The sequence below is a fragment of the Galeopterus variegatus genome, unplaced genomic scaffold (genome assembly GCF_000696425.1).
Source record: "Galeopterus variegatus unplaced genomic scaffold, G_variegatus-3.0.2 Scaffold806, whole genome shotgun sequence".
Taxonomy (NCBI): domain Eukaryota; kingdom Metazoa; phylum Chordata; class Mammalia; order Dermoptera; family Cynocephalidae; genus Galeopterus; species Galeopterus variegatus.
The window spans coordinates 225,715-232,280 of NW_007726917.1; positions in this window are offsets into that span (position 1 = coordinate 225,715).

A 6,566-nucleotide genomic window follows, 5' to 3' on the forward strand; every position below is an offset into this window, starting at 1 on the left:
CTGGGCACATAGGCAGCTCTGTTCCTTTTTCACAATAACAACACAACATTTGTAACAGCAGGCCTGGTTCCTGCCTTCTTCCCAAGCCACATACCAATGTATATTAAGGCCACTGTGCTCATGCCTGGGGGGCTGGGGCTATGCTGTGGGGGCTGCAGCTTCTGGGGAGAAGGTGATCCCCCAAGAGTCTGACCTACTGGACATGCTGCAGAAGTCCCCTCTGAGCATGGCTCCCATCCCTCCAGTGACATCGTGCCTGCTACCCAAAGAGCAGACTCCAATGGTGCTGGGAAGGGGTGGGATGGGGAGTGAAGGGGGTTGGAGAAACCACAGGGGCACTTTAAAGATGGGAGTGATATACTCCACCTCCCCAGGGAGCCTGCCATGGGCCTCTTGCTTGGACGGGCCCCTCAGTCTGTGCTAGGGGGTTTAACAGGTCAGTCATCAGTCCCGTCTTACAGCCTGGGCCCTGGAGCTGGGCCCTTCATTTTGCTCCCTGCACCCTCTACAAACACCTAGGCCTGATGGAGCCTGAAACTCTGTGACCCCAGCCCAAGCTTTATCACCACTGACTGAGGCATCAGCAGAGCATCCACTTGGCACAGAATGCTGGGCTGGGAAGGGTGCAAATGCAACCTCTCCAGCCTCCTTGTCCCCTTGTGCACTGCTCTCACTGGTGGCCCAGTGCCTCTGCTCCCAGTGGTCCACTACCACCCACGCCCTGAAGACCCCTCCAGCTTAGACTTCTCCCTGGCCTCCATACCCTATCCCCCTCCCATCTCAAGCCCTATTTCCTGCCTCAGCGATTTCACTCTCTCTCTATGGTCTTCTCACAGCTTTTTCCTCTAAATCTCTCATACTTCCCCTGGTCTTTGGGCCTCTGTTTCATGATTTCCCAAACAGGTTTAAAGCTGGAAAGGGACTTAGAGAAAGAGACTAGTCAAGTGTTGCCACAATGGTGTCCTGCGAAATAATAATCCCTTGAGATTCTCCATGAACTCATGGTCGCCCTGGTCAAATAAATCTCTAGCCCCTTGGCCCCCATGGAGTGGTATTCAGCCTTCTTGCTTGCCCTATGAAGGCCCTGAGAAGTGCTGTGGTGATCTCTAATTTGTGTGCCTACTATGTGTGATATGATTTTCTAAAACATTTGGTCCTCCGTCATTTTTTTTCCCACAGAGCAGCAAATATCTTATTTCTAATGTTTTGAAGAGCACACTTTGGAAAAATGCTGATGAGGTTAATTCCCTTTCTTAACTCATGAGATTAATTTATTAATCTCTGCCTTCCAAGCCTGTAAACTCTGCAGGCTTTGACCTCCCAGATGGAATAGCCACATCTTGGTTTCCAAAGGTGCTGCCAGAGTAGGACCTGGCCACCCCAAGGATGGATCTGCTAAGCTGCTAGTTTGCTGACCCTGGGCCTGGACTCTGCCCTGCCTCTGGCTCCTGTCCTCCCCCACTCAGCCTGCCTCATGGCCCCTCCTGTGTCTGTTATGGTCCTCTGTGGAGGCCTAGGATTCCCCTATGACTGTGGCTGTCCTGCAACCCAACAGATTGGTCTCTAAGAAAGGGTGGGACAACAGAGAGGGGTTAGAGTAAGGGGGGAAAACAGACCTTTTCACTTTCTCAGATGGCTTCTGTGCTTCCCTCTCATTTAGCTAAGCTCAGGACAGGTCCTAGATATCCCTAGAATCCCCTGATTGGAGGAGCAGGTAGGAAGCAGCCACCAGGAGCCTGTCCTCTCTGTGGGCTGGCTGGGGCCCCTGCTGCAGTTCTAGCTGGGTGGGGCCCAGAGGACTGGCTCACATGCCTCTGCCATTCCAGCAAACCGAGACCTCCTGGCCAGCTACCTCTTCTTCTCAGAGCTAGAAGACAGTTGCTCAGAAACAGCCCAATTTCCACCCGAGTTAAGGACCCACCCAGCCTCACCCAAGTCCTGAGCTGCAGAGGCTTCTGTCTGCAAGGAGAAAGTTCACACACCAAGAACAAATCTCCAGGGTTTTCTAAGACTATAAACTTTGAAAGAGAATGAGTAGGGCTAAGTTTGGACACAATACCTGATAAGGAGCCTGGGGATTGTTGGGCCCCACCCTGGCTCCTCTTCCGGACTTGCCCATCCCTCTGGGGTGTACAGGAGATGAGGCGAGGCAGCTGTGGCCCTGTGCCCACTTCCCACTACCCAGCCCCTCCCCACCTTTGCCACAGGTACCTTTGCCCGACCCGTCCCCTAGAGACTGCGTCCTAATGAAGTTTTTCACTTTCCCTGCTGGAGTTTTATTACGGAAACTCCTGGTTCCTTAATGTAGCCTTTTAAAAAATCATTCTCCACTGAGGATAGGAACTGCTGCAGTCTCCAGGGAGGCCTTGTAAGGGATGCCAAGCTCTCCTTACGTCAGGCTTCTAGCAGCCAGCAAATAGGCTGCACTCAGGGACCCTGCTGATGGGAGAACTCAGGTCATCATCTTGACCTCTTTTCCCCAGGGAGGAAGATGACTGGAGTGTACCCTCATCTATCCAAAGGGGTGTGTTTCACTGCCATGAGTATTCCACTAGGCAGAGAAGGACAACCAGGGGCAAGGGGACAGTTCTGGGCTAGTGGGATTCCAAAGTGAATCAACAGAGGCTTGGAGCAGAGTCCGGTGTCTGCCATCAAATGGATGGAACTATATTAGAGACATCTGAAGCCCAGATTGATCTGTTGGGAGGGCAAGGCGGGCTCTGCTCTCACAGATAAAGGTATAGAAGAATGATGTGTCACCAGCAGCTTGCTTTACGGACATGATCTCATCTGTTCACCCCCCCACCCCCACAAACACACAGCTGATAAGAATCTGGTGCTGTTTCCTGTAGTCCAAGGGTCTCAGACAATGGTGTGAACGGCTGGCCCTACTGGAAAGGACATTGTTCAGGGAAGAAAAAATAACACACCAGCACAAAGCCGGGGCAGGATCTGTCTAAAGTGTAAGAGCCTGTTTACAAATGCATGATTTTCAAGGGGAGAAACACAATGGGGAATTGTTTTGGTGAGGCTGGTGTCCCCTCCAGTATGCTCCTGGGGGCTGTGGATGGCTTTGATGGCCCAGACAGGTCTCAGATGCTCTGAGAAGGATGAACACTGATGGCGCAGATGCCTTCCTGTTTATCAAGGGTACATGCAGGCCAGGGTCAAGAAGCCAGTTTGCACCAAAGACAAGGGAGAAGGGCTCCTGGGCCTCGCCTCTTCCATCTGGGCCTCATGCTGTCATGCTGCTCAGGGATTCCAGGGCTAGAGAGGGTTTGCCAGGTAGAAGCTAGGACAAGGTTTTTGTTTTTTGTTTTGTGAAAAACATTAACTCTTTAGTTTATGGCCTCCAATTGCCATGTTGCTTTTTGGGGAAAATGTACAAGGCATGAGACCTTTGCAAATAGCTGTCTCCTTTGGAATAGGGCTCCCTGGCTTGCTTACTACGGAGACTTCTCACACCTGGGGGTCCCTGTGATGCTGCGACTCACCTTCAACCAGCCTGGGAGCAAAGATAAATGATGCAGCATCACTGGTGTCAGGGCCAGTGGAGGTGCTGTTTCTCATAGCAACCTCTGGTGATGCCCACTAAGGTTAGAGCCTTTCAACCATTACTCAGAGGCTCTGATGCCAGTGGGTGTACATCTGTGCATGTGTATGTGTGGTAGGAGGGTGGGGCGGAAGAGGAACAGACCTATATCTCATATTCTCCTTGGGACCAGAAGTTGCCATTTTTGGTGGTGGGGAGGGTAGCTGGGGTTAGGAGGGCCACTTTGAGTCTGGAGAGATTATGCATGCAGTTTTGTCTGAGGATTTGACCTGGGGTGGAAGTGTCACTAGTAGCTTTTATACCTATCTCTAAATCCAATAGGAACACACTTTGTGAATAAACCCAAATGGTTGTGTTTAGAACAAGTGAGGAGCAATAAGTCCCATGCAATCCCAAAACAGCAAGCTTTGCATAAGTCCTTCTCAATCTTCCAGGTCTAAAGGGTTATAATCTTCTTCGTCAACATGTTAACAGTGCCCTCTGGTGTCTGGCAGCAAAACAACGGGCTTATGAATACAGAGTATGAGCATATCCACTGATGGCAAACTGTCTCTGAAGGTGGGGAAGAAAGGTTAATAAGACAGACAAGTTCTTGCCTGTGAGGGACTTCCAATCTAGTGGGAGAGGCAGACCCACAACTGTAGGAATGATGGAGAATGACATGGATACAACAGGGATACAAGCATAGGCCAGTGAGAAAGCCTAGGGATGAAGAAGTGACCCTTATGCTGGTTTCAACAGGCTGAGGATGGAAGTTAGGACTCTCCAGGCCAAGAACCCCAGGCCTAGGGTCCAGTATTCCAGGGAAGCCAGGGAGGAATGACCATGGCTAGGGTGTCTTGGGAGATGCAGCTGTGTAGGGCCTTATTTGTGGAAGGCCTCAGATGCCAGTCTCAGCGGGGCCACCCTAAACAAAGAGATAGCAGATGTTTTATGGTAATTGGTAGAAGGAAAAAGGGTGGCTGTGTCAGTGAAGCAAATGGGCACAGGAAACTGGGCAGACAGAAGGTTTTTGCTGCAGTCCTGTGAGGCAAAGTGTTTGAGCTGAGCACTGGCGGTGTGGCACTGGGAAGGAGAGGAAGACAAACAATTGAAAAACAGTCCAATCAACAAGAAAGAATGTGGCTGAGCAGAAAGGGAAGCAGAAGGAAATTCTGAGGTTTCTGGTCTTAGCTATGAACAGTAATTAATTCTAATAAACACATCAGTTATGAAAACATGTATTTAATATATATAAGATAATGAAGCATTCAATCCCTATATTGGTCAGCTGCCCCCCCAAAAAAGTATATATATATGTGTGTGTGTATATATATATATATATATATATAGAGAGAGAGAGAGAGAGAGAGAGAGAGAAAGCTTGGGGCATCTTGTAGTGCCATAAAACAAAGAAGTGCTCAAAACCAAAACAAAACATACAATGATGGGGATATGTGAAAAGGACACAGGGGCACTCAATGGCCAAAACTGGGAGAATTTTCCCCCCAGGCCCCTGCTGGAACAATCTGAACAACAAAATAAAGTAGTATTGGATTATAACCCAAATTATAATATACATATCCATAAATCCATACTGATATGAACAAATGATTGAATAAATAAATCAATGGGAGAGAATAGGTAAACCTCCCACACAGAAGAATTCCAAATAATTTATGTAGATACTCCATCCTGCATAAATCCTCACTCCTTAATTGTGGGCTACACATAGTGACTTCCTTCCAAAAGTTACAGTATGGAAAGAGGGAAAAAGAGTAACTTTACAGTGGAGAAGACTGACAAACACTACCTCAGTCAGATAATCAAATTTAACATCAACAGTGATAAGTCATGTTGATAATATGTAACTCTGATGTGATGAAAAAGGCACTTTACCTGTACGGTCTTCCTTCCCAAAACTCATATCTCCAGTCTAATCATGAGAAAAACATGACAAATCCCAACTGAAGGACATTCTACAAAATACCTGACCAGTACTCCTCGAAATTATCAAAGTCATCAAAAAAAAGGAGAGTCTGACAAACTCTCTAAGCCAAGAGGAACCTAAGGAGATATGATGATTCAATGCAATGTGGTATCCTGGATACGATCCTGGAACAGAAAAAAGACATCAGGTAAAAACTAAAAGAAAATCTCAATATAGTATGGACTTTAGCTAATACTAATGTATCAATATTGGTTCACTAATTGTGACGAATTTACCATATGAATGTAAGATGTTAACAATAGAAACTGGGTTTGGGATATATGGGGACTTTCTATACAATCTTCACAATTTTTCTGTAAATCAAAAACTATTCTAAATTAAAAGTTTACTTAAGAAAAAGCCAGTTATTTAGCAGAGAATGATTGATTAGGCCCAGATGAAGAATAAAACATTTCAAAGTTGGACTTTCCAGCCTACAAGAATGGGGTTAGATATTAACATCAACAGAGTTAAAGTACATAGAGTAAGAAATAGTTAATAGGTGTGTGCGCGCGCACGTGTGTACATGCACATGCACTGTCCTGCTATTAAGCAGGCACCCATAAGGCTAACTGTACACAGAGTTAAGGCAGTTGAATTTCTGGGTGACAAAACGCTCCTCTGCCCCTCTGCCACAAACTCTACCTTCCACTCACTGAAGCTGGAGTCAAGGGCCATAACTTTCATTTAAGATGGTGTTTCTCCCACTTGAATAGTATACAAATGGACTCCTTTTAAAGGAAAAGATACTACTACAGTTCTCTAAAAATATGCCTGGTGACCCAAGTTATAGAAAATCTGGGTTAAGGGCCGGCCTGTGGCTCACTCGGGAGAGTGCGGTGCTGATAACACCAAGGCCACGGGTTCGGATCCCATATAGGGATGGCCGGTTTGCTCACTGGGTGAGCATGGTGCTGACAACACCAAGTCAAGGGTTAAGATCCCCTTACCGGTCATCTTTTAAAAAAAAAAAAAAAAGAAAGAAAATCTGGGTTAAGAAACCAAAGTCTTAATCTAGGAAGTATCTTTCAGTTGTGAATAATC